The sequence below is a fragment of the Schistocerca piceifrons genome, chromosome 3 (genome assembly GCF_021461385.2).
Source record: "Schistocerca piceifrons isolate TAMUIC-IGC-003096 chromosome 3, iqSchPice1.1, whole genome shotgun sequence".
Taxonomy (NCBI): Eukaryota; Metazoa; Arthropoda; class Insecta; order Orthoptera; family Acrididae; genus Schistocerca; species Schistocerca piceifrons.
Genome location: NC_060140.1, coordinates 146,299,310 through 146,315,521, shown reverse-complemented (window position 1 = coordinate 146,315,521; position 16,212 = coordinate 146,299,310). Strand labels below are relative to the sequence as shown.

At 42.6% G+C, this 16,212-nt stretch overlaps 1 protein-coding gene and 1 non-coding gene across 2 annotated transcripts in view; both read right to left on the bottom strand.

The window, feature by feature from the left end:
• Positions 1–16,212, bottom strand: part of LOC124788470 (peroxisomal leader peptide-processing protease-like) — a 1,192,842-nt gene that overhangs the window by 543,810 nt on the left and 632,820 nt on the right. The window lies entirely within an intron of this gene.
• Trnat-ugu lies at positions 11,611–11,685 on the bottom strand. The gene has a single exon. It is a non-coding gene; the product is annotated as a tRNA-Thr (tRNA).

The following is a 16,212-nucleotide window of genomic DNA, read 5'->3' as shown; positions in this document are numbered from 1 at the left end:
CAGTGAACAGAGACGTCAATGAACGGACGGGCAGATCATAAATTTGCGAAAATAAAGAAATTAAAAGTTTCACTTGAGGGAAGACTTGAAACAAGGACCTCTCGTTCCGCAGCTGCTCACGCTAACCTCCTTTTTTTTTTTTTTTTTTTTTTTTTTTAATCTCATTTTGTTCGTTGCATCTGCTCGGGGCGGACGTCGTAATACATCCGTTAAAGTTCGTTGTTGATCCATTAACTCAGTTTTAGTTTTTTTATTACAGAGGGCAGCTAACCCTCTGATCGAACACGCAGAGCCACCGTGCCGGCAAATTAAACTTTTCACTCGATGGAAGATTTGAACCAAGGGCCTCGAGACCACGGCGCTCGTGAGCTCACGCTAACCTAGATGATGCTTATCTTGCACATGGACTACTCACTTTGTATATTTTGTTTATTTTTTTCATAGTTCCACCCAACTTCTTCCTGTTTTCTCGTTTGATGTGTGTTCAGTTTTTCAAGGCCTATCCACTGTGCCAACTTATAACTAAATCTGAGGGGGGTGCGATGGGGAGGTTCCCTTGTAAGAAGCACACTGTCACGCACAAGAAAAGATAGGTCGAATCCTGCGTCCAAAATTTAGATATTTAATACAATAGTTGCTTTTTGCAGCGTATAAGACCTCTCTATTTTTGGAGAATGAACAGTTGATTTATCTGTTTCAGTTCACGAAAATTTGGAAGGTTACACAAATGTGAAATAGTTTTCCTAACCCCTTTGTGATAGCACAGATTCTAGCATATGTTGCACTGTATTTCCGTATAAGGTCGTTAGTTGGTTCAAGGGCAAATAAAACTTTATTGTAGTAGCGCTGGCGTAACTTACGGTACACAATTACTTACCCTAGTCCGAACGCCTGCTTGGCAGTGTTTGCACTGCAAATGCCTTTTCCAACCACCATGCTCTCACATTCTAGGACATTCCACGATTTTTTTACGATGAGTTTAAACGCCAACAATAACAAACGCTATATCGCTGTAATTGTCTTCTCAGAGCTACCGAATTCAGTTATAAAAAGTATACGGTTCCATTCATAGAAAAGTACTTACTTCAATATTTCATTTGATACAAGAGCTAAAATCATTAACCAAACAAAAACTTACGTGTCCATCAACGCTGTAATATTTGCTGAAAATCGGATTTCTATAGGTGTAGGCGTTCACGAAATAGAAGGGGTGGTACGTCTTACGTGATTCACCCTGTACACAACAGGATTGGTGTCGTTCTTCTGTAATTTCCATAGGCTTCGCTGTCCTTGAAACTCAACGTAGAACCTATAATTCTGCAAAATAATGGCGATGAACCTCGTTAGGTTAAAATCCTTTGCCAGGTTGTGAACCTTAGTTAACACGTGCCGACGATTAACGGTGTCGTACACTGCTATAAGTCGACAAATACCAGTCCAGTCACCTTACGAGCTTCGAAATAATGTTCTGTGAACGGCGTGAGATTCAGCTGTCCATTATAACTTTTGCCAGGACGAAATCCAGCTTTATGAGGTACAAGTAAGGGTTCAGGTACAGGCAGAGTGCGATTTCAGACCAATCTTTCTAGCACTTTGTAGAGGTGACATAGTAGTCCAACTGGTCTAAAGTTTAGATTGTTCCCTTTTTTGCCAAGATTTAGCAGTATATTTCGTTGTTATCTTAGGAATTTGGTATCTGATCATATAGTCGTGCAGAGCTGGAGAAACCATTTCTTTGTTGTTGGGCCAAAGTGCTTAATTCGCTCTATTAGAATATCATCCAAGTATGCTGATTTTCCATTTTTATTCTGATAGTCTCTAACCTAACCATGGTGGATGGTGTTATAAGATCACTACTCTCCTCCTGTCTCCTATTAACACTGGGCATTTTAGATTTGTGGGTGGCATACTGTTTAACAGTACTGTACATGCTATTTCCCCGCAGGGGGCTCCCATCTGGGGAGTATGTGGGTGGCAACCACACCGGCCCTTAGCTAAGCCTGCCATTACTTCCACTTACTTGTGTCAGTCTTCTCCTGTTTCCTTTCCTATCCGGCCTCCCTTGGCCAACTCTTGGTTTCTTCGACCCCGACGGTATTAGATTTTCGAGGCTCAAGGGTGTCTTTCACTTTCCTCTCTAGTATCTATTATCTACTCTTCGACCCAACAGCGAAGCGAGCGGTAGAAGAATCTTATATCCCAGGTTCTCAACGGTCGTGGAGGCGGAAGAAGTCATGCCAGACGAACTCGCTGTAAAGGCGCAGCTCAGCCATCATTGAGCTCGCGGCAGTTCGTTGCAGTTCTGGTACCTGAAGTCACATGTCACATACATATGCGCCGTGATGAATTGTTCCAGAATCATAGTGTGTGGGTCACTTCCTCGCAAGCTGTAATCCACCTTAAACAAATTCACGAAAGTGGAAATTTCTCCTGTCATTTTCTCTAAAGACCAATGGCGATGGGATAAGGACGATGGTAGCAGGCTATGAGTGAGGTTGGAAGCTACTAGTCTGGACCTGCACATTGGCGGCAGGTGTGTGATGGTCGCCTTCCTGAGAACCCGTGTGACTACTCAGGAATCCGGTCCTGCATCTGCGACTGGGCAGGCCTATTTAGGATGACCGCTGCCCACCCTGAATGGGGAAGGCCCTAGAAAATGTGGGCTAAACATCGGAAGTTACACTTGAACCGGGCTGGGATTCCACACCCAGTAGGTCACTCCTTATACTGCGGACGCAAACAAAAGAAGAATGAAATGATTATGACAATAGAGACATGGAATGTCAGGACCCTCCTGGACGTGAACAATTACAGCCCAGAGAGAAGAACCGCTCTTATCACCCAAGAACTAGCCCGGCTAGATATAGGCACAGCTGCCTTGAGTGAGACAAGACTCTCAGATAAAGGACACATTAGTGACATACGTTCAGGGTACACCATCTTCTGGAAGGGAAAGGGTGCAGGAGAACCACGCATCCATGGTGCAGGATTTGCCGTAAAAACGAAAATAGTGAAAGCTCTTCGACTTAAACCTGTCTCAATGAATGAAAGACTGATGACTGTTAGAGTACCCATTGGTTCAGACAGCTTCATCACTTTCGTCTCCGCATATGCTCCTACTTTAGACAGTGATGAAGACACAAAGAATCATTTCTACCACCTACTGAACAGTACTCTCTCTAAGATACCCATCAAAGATAAATTAATTTTACTTGGTGATTTCAATGCCAGAGTGGGAAGGGACAACCGTTTTCTGAGAGACGTCAAGGGTAAACAAGGGGTCGGAAACTGCAATGCAAATGGGTTGTTACTTTTGGTCTATGTGCTGAGCACGAGCTTTTCATCTCCATTACCCAATTCCGCTTGACTAACCGCTATAAGACCACATGGATGCACCCACGCTCCAAACATTGGCATCTTACAGACTACGTTATTACTCGACAGCGTGACAAGAAAGACATTCTCATCACATAAGCAGCACTAAACATCGATGAGTGCTGGACTGACCATAGACTTTTAGTCAGCCGTTTGAGAGTACCAGAGTATCGCAAGCCACGATCCCGCTTTTCAAACCCACCACGCAGAAAATTCAACATAAGCAACCTGAACAACAAAAACGTTCGCTCACACTTCCAAGACATACTGTCTGAACAACTTAACAAAGCTCCAGCAACCGCAGATGATGTCGAACAAGAGTGGACCACATTAAAGAACATCATCAAAGAAACTGCTGAGAATGTTGTTGGTTTTAGTGCACGGAAATGAAGTGACTGGTTTGATAACAACCATGGAGAAATCCAAGCCATCATCAATGCAAAGCGGAATGCTTACCTGTCCCTTGCTCAAGATCCGTCCTCCCCAGAAAAGAAAGAACACTTTCAAGAACTCAAGCAGAAATGTCAAAGTGAAATACGAGCAATCAAGAACAAATGGTGGCAACAGAAAGCCACAGAACTCCAAAATCTTTCCGATGCAAGGAACCTGCGTGGCTTCCACGCTGGTATTAAAGAGCTGTATGGACCTATCCTCTCCTCAGCAGGAACACTGAAAGCTGCTGACAACTCCACCATTCTTACTGAAAGTCAGGACATCTTAAATCGTTGGAAAGAGCACTTCAGCTCACTGTTAAACCGCCCTTCTACTGCCACTGGAGATTTTCTCAAAAATGTCCCACAGCACCCTCCACAACACTGGATGGCTGATCCTCCAACTTTTCAAGAATTTTGCAAGGCACTCAAGAATGTGAAACCTGGGAAGGCTCCTGGACCTGACAGCATCCCGATGGAGCTTATTGAGGGTGGCGGCTTGCCTCTAAAAACTAGACTCTTCTATTAACGTGGGGAACCCGCAAGGTACCAGCTGACTTGAAGAACTCCACAATTGTCATCATCTTCAAGAAGGGCGACAGAAGTGTCTGTGGTAACTACCGGGGAATATCTCTACTCTCTGTCACTGGCAAAATTTTTGCAAGAATCCTTTTAAATCGCCTCCAGACACTTTCAGAGACTATACTACCTGAGTCTCAATACGGGTTTCGAACTTCAAGAGGGACAATTGACGTGATTTTCTGTGCACGACAACTACAGGAGAAGTGCAGAGAACAGCAAAAGCCTTTACTACTTGTTTTCTACGATCTAGAAAAGGCCTTTGATACAGTTCCCAGGGAAGCCATGTGGATGGTCTTAAAACGCTTCGGCTGCCCCGAACATTTTGTTGACTTGATTGAAGCTCTCCACGATGATATGACTGGACAGGTCGTCTGCCAGAATGAAACAACTGGTGCATTCCCAATAACAAGTGGGCTAAAACAAGGATGCGTTCTTGCACCAATATTGTTTGCATTGTGTCTGGCAGCTATGCTTTACGAGACATCCGTAAACAATGCAGGAATAGAACTAAAGTACAGGTTCGATGGAGGATTATTTAACCAGTCCAGACTCCAATCAAAAAGGTTCACCAGTACCACTCGTGTGACAGAGCTGTAGTTTGCTGATGACAATGCTTCTCCAGTTCATTCACCTGCAGAGTTGCAGCTGTCAGTTGATTCCTTCAGCAGGGCGTACGAACGATTTGGTCTCTCCGTCAATATTCCAAAGACAAAGGTGATGGCGCAGCCAACTTCTAGCTCCTCCGTTCCTGATTTCAGCATATCCATTTATGATACACCCTTGGAACAAGTGGACCATTTCCTCTACCTAGGAAGCATACTGTCATCTAACTGCTCATCTCGAAAAGATGTGGAGAAGAGATTACTTGCTGCCCATGTAGCATTTGGACGTCTTACAAAGCGTTTCTTCTTGAATAAAGACCTATCACTGTACACCAAACTGATGGTGTACAAAGCTGTAGTCATTTCCACCCTGCTATATGGTTGCGAAACCTGGACGTTATATTGCTGTGATCTGAAGAAACTAGAACGCTTCAACCAACAGAAGCTAAGATATATCATGAACCTGAAATGGGATGACTTCATATCCAACACGGCTGCTCTTGAGAAAGCAAAAATGTATAGCATGGAAGCTCTTATCATTGGGCATCAACTCAGACGGGTCGGACACGTCCAGCGGATGGAAAATGACAGACTTCCACGCCAAATGCTGTACAGCGAAGTGAGCACAGGTAAAAGGCCTTCTTGCCGGCCGCGGTGGTCTAGCGGTTCTAGGCGCTCAGTCCGGAACCGCGCGACTGCTATGGTCGCAGGTTCGAATCCTGCCTCGGGCATGGTTGTGTGTGATGTCCTTAGGTTAATTAGGTTTCAGTAGTTCTGAGTTCTAGGGGACTGATGACCACAGATGTAAGTCCCATAGTGCTCAGAGCCATTTGAACCATTTTTTGTAAAAGGCCACGAGGTGCCCCTCTCAAACGTTATAAGGATCAGTACAAGAAAAATCCGAAAAACGTGAACATCGACCCGAGTAACTGGTCCACAATAGCAGAAGATCGAAGTCGCTGGCGCTCAGTTACCTCAAATGCTCTTTAAAACTTTGAGCTGGAACGCCGAAGAATGGAGAATGACAAACGCTGGAGACGTAAACTCCTCCAGGCTCAGCCACGTCCTCCACCTTCCATCAGCTGTAATGTCTGTGGCCGCCTTTTCCACGCTAGGATTGGATTGCTAAGCCATTAACGACACTTCCACGCCTGAACCGTGACAAAGGAAATCTCAGGAGAGAAATGAAAACTCGGAAACGAGTATCAGCCGACGACGACGACATGCTATTTGGCTGACAGTGATGATGTAATGTTTAGCGATCTTAGTTCGATAATTGCTTAGAAGTCTTAGAAGCCTCCGTGCTTCCTGGCTGTCTATTGTCAGGACTAAGTCTTCAGTAATTCTAATCCACTGATCCCTTTTTGTCTTCTTATTAGCGCAAACGGACTTGTCTCCTGCTTCAACAATTACATCGCTAAAGCATTTTTATTCAATAAATTTATATATTCAATAATTAGAGCAACTTGATCTGACATAAGACAAGAATATAAATGTCCGGTAGCCGCGAGGTACAAACGTTCTGAAGCATCTCTTTACAACCGCAGTGAAGATTTCACTGGATTCTGTACATTTCGACCATTCAGTTCATTTGAAATTGTACCTTCTACGGAAAGGAACTTTCTGAGGTCTAACTGCAGAAAATTCTTGGTACATTATTGGTCTGTGTTCTGAGTCAGATATTGAAGAGGAATCAGATTTTACACGTTGTGAATTGACACATATTACTGAACATAACGTCAGCATTGTAATTGCGCCTCCATTCGCCACTTTTGAATGATGCAGACAGTTTTTCATCGTGGATTAGAGTAAAATGATTCATTTCTGCCCATGTTTGACTGCTTCATCAATCTCATCTTCATGAACATATCCCCATACACTGCTAAGACTGTTTAAATGACCCATCACAATCTGCGAATTTTTTTCTGAAAATTAAGTGCTTTGTCAACAGTAAATTCAGCGCAAGGTGGTTAGTAAAAGTATTAAATGATACAATTTGCTGTTTCAATAGTAAGAATTTCATTAGCATTTTCCTCCGTGAGATACGTTAGGAGAACAGTTCTGTATGATTTCGAAACATGGACAAACAGGAAAAGAGAGCTCGAGACGAACAGAAGCCTCTGAAATGGGATGTCACTGTTGAAGATCACAGTGATAGACGAGATAGGAGGGAAGCAGCAGCGATGCTGAAGTGAACAGGACAGCCGGCAAACGACAGCAATGGAGAATTGCACGAACCTACCTAAACAACGTGCTCTTTTTATAGAACCGAGTAGAGTAAGTACCGGCAGAGCCTCGCAATTTTCAGTTTTTCTAATAGTGTGAAGGGTAGATTTTCCCGCGATAGACTGGATTATTACTTATCCAAATTTCAGTTCTGTCTGATAATTAATTACAGAGAAATGTACAATTAGCTAAAACAAAAATTTCTAGGTTTTGTCCAACAAAATGGGGTAGATCCCCGCAGTGCGGGTCTTCGACCCCATTTCAGATAATCATGGATAGAAGGGGATTACTGTACGATAAATCAGTTTTAAATTATTCAAATGGTTCAAATGGCTCTACGCACTATGAGACTTAACATCTGAGGTGATCAGTCCCCTAGACTTAGAACTATTTAAACCTAACTAAGGACACCACACACATCCATGGCCGAGGCAGGATTCGAACCTGCGACCGTAGCAGCAGCGCGGTTCCGGACTGAAGCGCCTAGAACCGCTCGGCCGCAGCGGCCGGCTTGAAATAATTCTTTGTAACACTGTTGCATGGTAGCCACGCCACCCAACACAATATTGAACTGAAATGTCAAGTAAAGTTGAAAATAATGCTTAAAAACACTTGGACAAAAATAGTACTTTCTTCTCCATGAAAGGAGGGTAGTACGGTAACCTGAAAGAGTTCAGTTACTGAAGCTAAACTATCTAGCTACCTAGTAAGTAGTGTGCTTCGTTCCTCTGATTCTTCCTTAAAGTCCCAGGCTCTTTTTATTCTTCTTCTTCTTCTTCTTCTTCTTCTTCTTCTCATACTTCTTGGCCAAATAGTGAGTCCACATGTATATCTGACTGCCATCGTGATGTGAGAGGTCTGTATCTGATTCTGAAGGATAATCGGGTGACTCTAAGATTCGTTTTCTTCCGTTTTTTGACACTGAGACAATGAAATCTGGCTTACGTCGTTTTGTTTCTAAAGCACGTCTACAACACGCCCTTTTCTTTCTTTGGCATCCTTTCTTTGACCATGCATTCTTTTTTCAATGGTTTTTTATTGGCTGTAAACTTTATAAGCACAGATTTAAATACTTCACCAGAAAGTTATCCATAAATCATTATTTTAGATAGCGAAATTATATCTTCAGGTGAGATAAGCTCACGCAGTGTGTGCTGAATGTCATCTTTCGCAGGTGTTATCACTGAAGAACTGTCGTTACATTGTTGGAACTGCAGGGTTTTACCCCAAAACACTTGCGGGGGATTTGCCCCATTTCGCCATTTTCTGACAAATGCGCCACTGTTGATTTTGTGGGCCACGCGAAAGTGAACTTTTACTGTTGATGCCGTAACGTCAACGAGTAATTCGTTGATGCTTCTTTTCAAACTCTACATTATACGACGTTCAAGTAAAACATGAAGAAAGTTACACGTAAATTGTACAAAACAGACTTTCCTCATTTTCTCAACTCTGGAGCGACCTGCCGGAACGAGCTTTCAAAGAACAGTAAGTTACAATAAGAGAAACCTGCCACCTGGTCGTCAACTCCTGAACCGATGGCAATCAATACAAAACCTCGATGCGAGATTTTACTTTATCCCACGTGTGGCTTTACCTCCACCTACCTAAAGTACGCAGTCTTACAGTTAGCAGCTGCCGATTAATGCCGGATGCCAAAACGCACGCCATGTGCGGCAGTATCCGGCGTCTGTGACAGACACGTGGGTACACCCACCTCTGCGACGCACGACCAGCACGCCCACATCAGCTGACGTTTGATACATATCCCCGCGCTTCATTACGCAAGCTGTCCGCAATAAATACTGTTTCATTACGAGAGACTCCTGATGAGTTAATAACGTGCGGGTGTGATCATCCAGATCCAAGTAAGCTCATGGGTGGGAACTAAACACAAATGAATATTCGTCATGATTAACGAAATGAGGATGAAATATATCATAATATTTTCGTTTCTCGCCCAACACTGTAATGTACGGGAACGCCAGACGGATTTAGAAATTTACTGTTGATTAGATTTTCTGCGTAACAGAAATGACGTAAGTAACCGCAGTTGTCTACAACTCACTTTGGAGAAATTTAGATGAAAACGCTAACTGCACGATGAGACCTCGAACAAAATACCTATTTCATGATTAACATACACCGATACTCTTTCATACATTAAAAGTACAGGAAGATTTCTTCGTCAGCACGTCGGGTAAAGTTATGAATGAGCTTTATACGAGAGTGTCAATGGAGGAAAGACTAAACTTTGCGACAAGCTAACAAGAGTAATGTTATGTGAGTTTACGTATTTACTATAAATCACGCACCTAACAGCTGCCGATTATAATAGCTTAACAGTCAAGTTTTACATTCATTCGTGTAAGTCTAAAAGTATCTACAAAATTGTATTGCCTCACATTTCATTAAAAAAAGCGTTTTTAACTGTTAAGATGAAATAGAGGCCCTCACGGCCCTAATGATAAAAGGTAAGAGAATGCTACTGCAAATTTTAATGATTATTTGTTAGGCACAGTTAAGAAGCATCAAAGGAGCTCGCCACTCCAACTTTATGTAACACTTCAGACGTATAGTCATTATGAAATATCGATTTTCTCTATGTTGACACTAATTATCTGCAGTTTGATGTAGGGAAGAGTTAAAAGGAAGACGACATGTACAGCCAACAGCACAAAAAGTTGCATTAATTTCTTATTAGTTCCCGTCAACGGAACTAGCTCCACGTAATCCTCACCACTATTTAAACAGGCTACTGTCTGTAGGTTTATGAGTTTTTCCCTTGTGTCTCTTTCTTATGTTCACCTTATAACCTCTTACAAGACGCTTCCCATCTGATTTAAATGTCCAAATCCTCTGCCGTTGCTGACAGAATTAGTGTCATAGCGAAACCTCGGTTTTGATTTTCTTCCCCTGAACTTCAGTTCACTTGCCAAATATCTCTCTGGTTTACTGTAGAGCTTGCTCAACGGACGGCATACTCTTGCACCTGCAGTTTCGCGTCTGACCACACTGCGAGAAGCTTTCACTTCATCTATTTATCGCTGCTACCTTCAAAATTCCAAGGATTATATTCCAATTGAAACTGTTAAAAGCTTTCTCTGAATCTAAAAAAGCTATAAAAGTAGGTTTTCCTTTCTTCAAGCTATTTCCTAACATAAGTCGAAGGAAGGAACCCAAACTAAGGTCATCTTCTAACAGTCTCTTCATTCTTCGGTAATATTCGCACCTGTCAACACCTGTCATCTTATGAATTAGAATTACTACACACTTCTAGAAGTCTGAGGGTATTTCACCAGTCTGCTGTTCTTGTACGCCAGGTGGGGTGGAACAGTTTTGTCACGACTTGACCTTCCAATGATCCCACGAATTCGATGTCGATAGTGCAGGGACCTTGTCTCGGCTTAGATCTTTCAGTACTCTGTGAAATTTTTCTCGAAATATCGTATCTCCATTCTCATCTTCGTCTAACTGTTATTTCCTTTCTATAATATTGTCTTTATTTTCCTTGTATGACCTTTTGATTCATTTCGTCGTTCAGCTTTCCATTATTTACTTGTAACCTGAGCTCTTCATATTCATACAGTTGCTTCTCTTCCCTCCATAGGCCTCTCTAACTTTTCTATAGGCGGATCTACCTTTACCTTAGTCGTGTATGTTTTTACAGCCTTGCATTTGTCTTTTAACCACTGCTCACAAGATTTTTGCAATTTTTGCCAAGATCATCGCTCAGCTGGCAATGATAGTACAGGGAACATTTCGATATCAGGGCTTTAAGTCTTTGAGAATTCCATTCTGTGTACTCGACTAATTCACAGGATAAATTTAAAACCATATGGTCAGTCGTGAAGTAAGTGTCTGGTCAGCAGCACAAGGTCGGCGATATGAAGTAACTTCGCAGTAAAAGTATTTCTGTTACTGATAAGTCAGATATATGTACAGTACTTAAAAAGCACTTTCTGAGAATTGCTGGCGAATTAAATAAAGACTTAGTTTCTACAGCTAGTCATCTAACTCTCCTGGAAAATGCCTTTCCGAGAATGATGTCTGAAATACTTCTCTGTGATACTGACAAGGGGGAGACTGAGCCAATAATTAAATCACTGAAGACTAAGCACTGTCATGGATATGATAGAGTGCCTTGCAGAATATTAAAGTACTGTGATGCACATGTTAGCCCTGTACGTAGCTATTTTGTAATTTTTCCTTAAAGAATGGTCAGTTTCCTGACGATTAAAGTACTCAGTATATATGACGGTAGTATCCGTTCCCGAAAGAACAGTTACCGTGGATGACCATGCAGCTTTGCTACAAATGAAATGATAATTAAATGGACACCCTAGCTGCAAACAGGCGTTGATGTACTTCATTGGGGACATATTGAAAATGTGTGCCCCGACCGGGACTCGAACCCGGGATCTCCTGCTTACATGGCAGACGCTCTATCCATCTGAGCCACCGGGGGCACAGAGGATAGTGCGTCTGCAGGGACTTATCCCTTGCACGCTCCCCGTGAGATCCACATTCCCAACATGTCCACACCACTACATTCGTAGTGCGCCTAATAGATGTTTGCCCATCATACTCATTACTCGTGGCAGATAAATCTACCAAGTCCCGTACGAGTTCGGGCATAGCGTGTGCGTTCGCACAAGAAGGTCAATGGCCGGGAAGCCATATTTTAACTATATATGACGGTAGTATCTGTTCCCGAAAGAACAGTTACCGTGGAAGACCGTGCAGCTTAGCTAGAAATGAAATGATAATTAAATGGACACCCTAGCTGCAAACAGGCGTTGATGTACTTCATTGGGGACATGTTGAAAATGTGTGCCCCGACCGGGACTCGAACCCGGGATCTCCTACTTGCATGGGAGACGCTCTATCCATCTGAATCACCGTGGGCACAGAGGATGGTGCGTCTGCAGGGACTTATCCCTTGCACGTGCAACGCCTGTTTGCAGCTAGGGTGTCCATTTAATTATCATTTCATTTCTAGCAAAGCTGCATGGTCATCCACGGTAACTGTTCTTCTGGGAACAGATACTACCGTCATATATAGTTAGATTATGGCTTCCCGGCCACTGACCTTTGTTGTGACTTGGCAAGACAGCCAAGCCACTACGAGGTGAAGGAAGCCGAAAGGCACGCGTATAAGCTCACGCAGGCTGGCATGAGGTCTGGAACAGGTCAAGTAATTATACTAGCAAGAAAAGTACGAAGCTGCTGGAATACTTAACTTTAATCCATAATTGGTGAACATCGGTCTGACGGTACATGCATCACAAGATAAATAGCAATTGATAATGGCGCCTTGCTAGGTCGTAGCAAATGACGTAGCTGAAGGCTATGCTAACTATCGTCTCGGCAAATGAGAGCGTAATTTGTCAGTGAACCATCGCTAGCAAAGTCGGCTGTACAACTGGGGCGAGTGCTAGGACGTCTCTCTAGACCTGCCGTGTGGCGGCGCTCGGTCTGCAATCACTGACAGTGGCGACACGCGGGTACGACGTATACTACCGGACCGCGGCCGATTTAAAGGCTACCACCTAGCAAGTGTGGTGTCTGGCGGTGACACCACAACCTTCTTCTGCGAACGCACACGCTATGCCCGAACTCGTACGGGACTTGGTAGATTAATCTGCCACCAGTAATGAGTATGATGGGCAAACATCTATTAGACGCACTACGAATGTAGTGGTGTGGACATGTTGGGAATTGGATCTCACGGGGAGCGTGCAAGGGATAAGTCCCTGCAGGCGCACTATCCTCTGTGCCCGCGATGGCTCAGATGGATAAAGCGTCTGCCATGTAAGCAGGAGATCCCGGGTTCCAGTCCCGGTCGGGGCACACATTTTCAACATGTCCCGAATGAAGTACATCAACGCCTGTTTGCAGCTACGGTGTCCATTTAATTATCATTTCAAAGTACTCAGTAGTAACGCTCATTATAAAAATGGAGAAAGGGATAATGTTGACAATTTTAGACCTATTTCTATGCCACCAGTGTTTGCTAAGCTCATTAAAAAGGCTATGTACATAAGCGTAGTTGATCATTTTATTTCAAATAATTTGCTGTCAAATGTACAGTTTGGTTTTAGGAGTGGTTTAACAACTGCAAATGCCATATTCTCTTTTCTCTGTGAGGTACTGGATGGATGAAACAAAAGGTTTCCAACGCTAGACATCTTTTTTTGATTTATTTAAGGTGTTTCATTGAGCTGGTTACAAAATATTGCTCTAGAAATTGGACCATTATAGAATATGGGGAGCAGTTCATAATTGGCTCGCCTCTTACTTTAAAACAGACAGCAAAAGGTCATTATCCACAGTGTTGAGAATGGTTATGATGTGGGGTCTAAGTGGGGTACGGTCAAGTGGGGGGTGCCCCGGGGATCAGTGCTGGGGCCACTCCAGTTCCTTATTTACATAAATCATATGCCGTCTAGTATTACACGTGGCTCTAAAACTCTAAAATATTTCTGTTTGTTGACGACACTAGCTTGGTACTAAAGGTTGATGTGTGCAAAGCTGGTATTGTTTCAAATAGTGCAGTTCATGGCATAAATTCATAACTTGTAGAAAACAAACTAACGTTAATCACAGTTAGACTGAGTTTTTACAATTTCTAACACATAATTCAACAAAACCCGACGTTTTAATTTCACAGAATGGGCATATAAGTAGTGAAACTGAACAGTTCAAATTTCTTGGTACTCAGGTAGATAGTAAACTGTCGTGGAAAGCCCATGTTCAGGATCTTGTTCAAAGACTTACTGCTACCATTTTTACTATTCTAATGGCGTCTTAAGTAAGTGATAGGCTACTTTGCTTATTTTCATTTGCTTATGACGTTTGTTGTTGTGGTCTTCAGTCCTGAGACTGGTTTGATGCAGCTCTCCTTGCTACTCTATCTTGTGCAAGCTGCTTCATCTCCCAGTACCTACTGCAACCTACATCCTTCTGAATCTTCTTAGTGTATTTATCTCTTGGTCTCCCTCTACGACTTTTACCCTCCACTCTGCCCTCCAATGCTAAATTTGTGATCCCTTGATGCCTCAAAACATGTCCTACCAACCGATCCCTTCTTCTAGTCAAGTTGTGCCACAAACTTCTCCTCTCCCCAATCCTATTCAATACCTCCTCATTAGTTATGTTATCTACCCACCTTATCTTCAGCATTGTTCTGTAGCACCACATTTCGAAAGCTTCTATTCTCTTCTTGTCCAAACTGGTTATCGTCCATGTTTCACTTCCATACATGGCTACACTCCATACAAATACTTTCAGAAACGACTTCCTGACACTTAAATCTATACTCGATGTTAACAAATTTCTCTTGTTCAGAAACGATTTCCTTGCCATTGCCAGTCTACATTTTATATCCTCTCTACTTCGACCATCATCAGTTATTTTACCCCCTAAATAGCAAAACTCCTTTACTACTTTAAGTGTCTCATTTCCTAATCTAATCCCCTCAGCATCACCCGATTTAATTTGACTACATTCCATTATCCTCGTTTTGCTTTTTTTGATGTTCATCTTATATCCTCCTTTCAAGACACTGTCCATTCCGTTCAACTGCTCTTCCAAGTCCTTTGCTGTCTCTGACAGAATTACAATGTCATCGGCGAACCTCAAAGTTTTTACTTCTTCTCCATGAATTTTAATACCTACTCCGAATTTTTCTTTTGTTTCCTTTACTGCTTGCTCAATATACAGATTGAATAACATCGGGGAGAGGCTACAACCCTGTCTCACTCCTTTCCCAACCACTGCTTCCCTTTCATGCCACTCGACTCTTATAACTGCCATCTGGTTTCTGTACAAATTGTAAATAGCCTTTCGCTCCCTGTATTTTACGCCTGCCACCTTCAGAATTTGAAAGAGAGTATTCCAGTTAACGTTGTCAAAAGCTTTCTCTAAGTCTACAAATGCTAGAAACGTAGGTTTGTCTTTTCTTAATCTTTCTTCTAAGATAAGTCGTAAGGTTAGTATTGCCTCACGTGTTCCAACATTTCTACGGAATCCAAACTGATCTTCCCCGAGGTCCGCTTCTACCAGTTTTTCCATTCGTCTGTAAAGAATTCGCGTTAGCCTTTTGCAGCTGTGACTTATTAAACTGATAGTTCGGTAATTTTCACATCTGTCAACACCTGCTTTCTTTGGGATTGGAATTATTATATTCTTCTTGAAGTCTGTGGGTATTTCGCCTGTCTCATACATCTTGCTCACCAGATGGTAGAGTTTTGTCATGAGTGGCTCTCCCAAGGCCATCAGTAGTTCTAATGGAATGTTGTCTACTCCCGGGACCTTATGACGTTTGGTATTATGTTTTGGGGTAACTCTTCCCATTCTCAAAGGGTATTTTTGGCTCAGAAACGGGCGTTCGAGCAGTAAGTGGTGTAACTTCGCGAACTTCTTGTCGATCCCCGTTCACTAGTCCGGGTATTCTGACATTGGCCTCTGAATTTATATATTCTTTAATGTCGTTTCTTCTTATTCCCAAGAACTAGCAGCTTTCACTCAGTTAATAGTAGGCAGAAATCCAATCTGCATTTGGATCGCACAACCTTGACTCTTGTGCAGAGAGGTGTGCAGTATACTGCTGTATCTATTTTCAACAAGCTACCACAAGACTTCAAAAATCTTAGCAGTAATCCACATGCTCTCAAATTGAAGCTGAAGAGTTTTCTCATTGGTCACTCGTTCTAATCTGTCGAGGAGTTCCTTGAAAAATTAAGCCAATTCCTGTGTTACATTGTTCGTTACTCTTATATAAATTTACGGCTTCTCTTTTTTGGGTTCATAAACATTTTATTATATCTGTTATTACATTTATGTTGTAATTTCATGTACTGACGCTTTCTATGACCTTGGAGAATTTCTCCTCTGTTTGGACCTACGGAACTAGACGCGTAAAACAAATAAAAATGAAAAGAGGCACTCAGGTCCCCTGACCATAATGATCATCGATCCAACGTGCAACTATT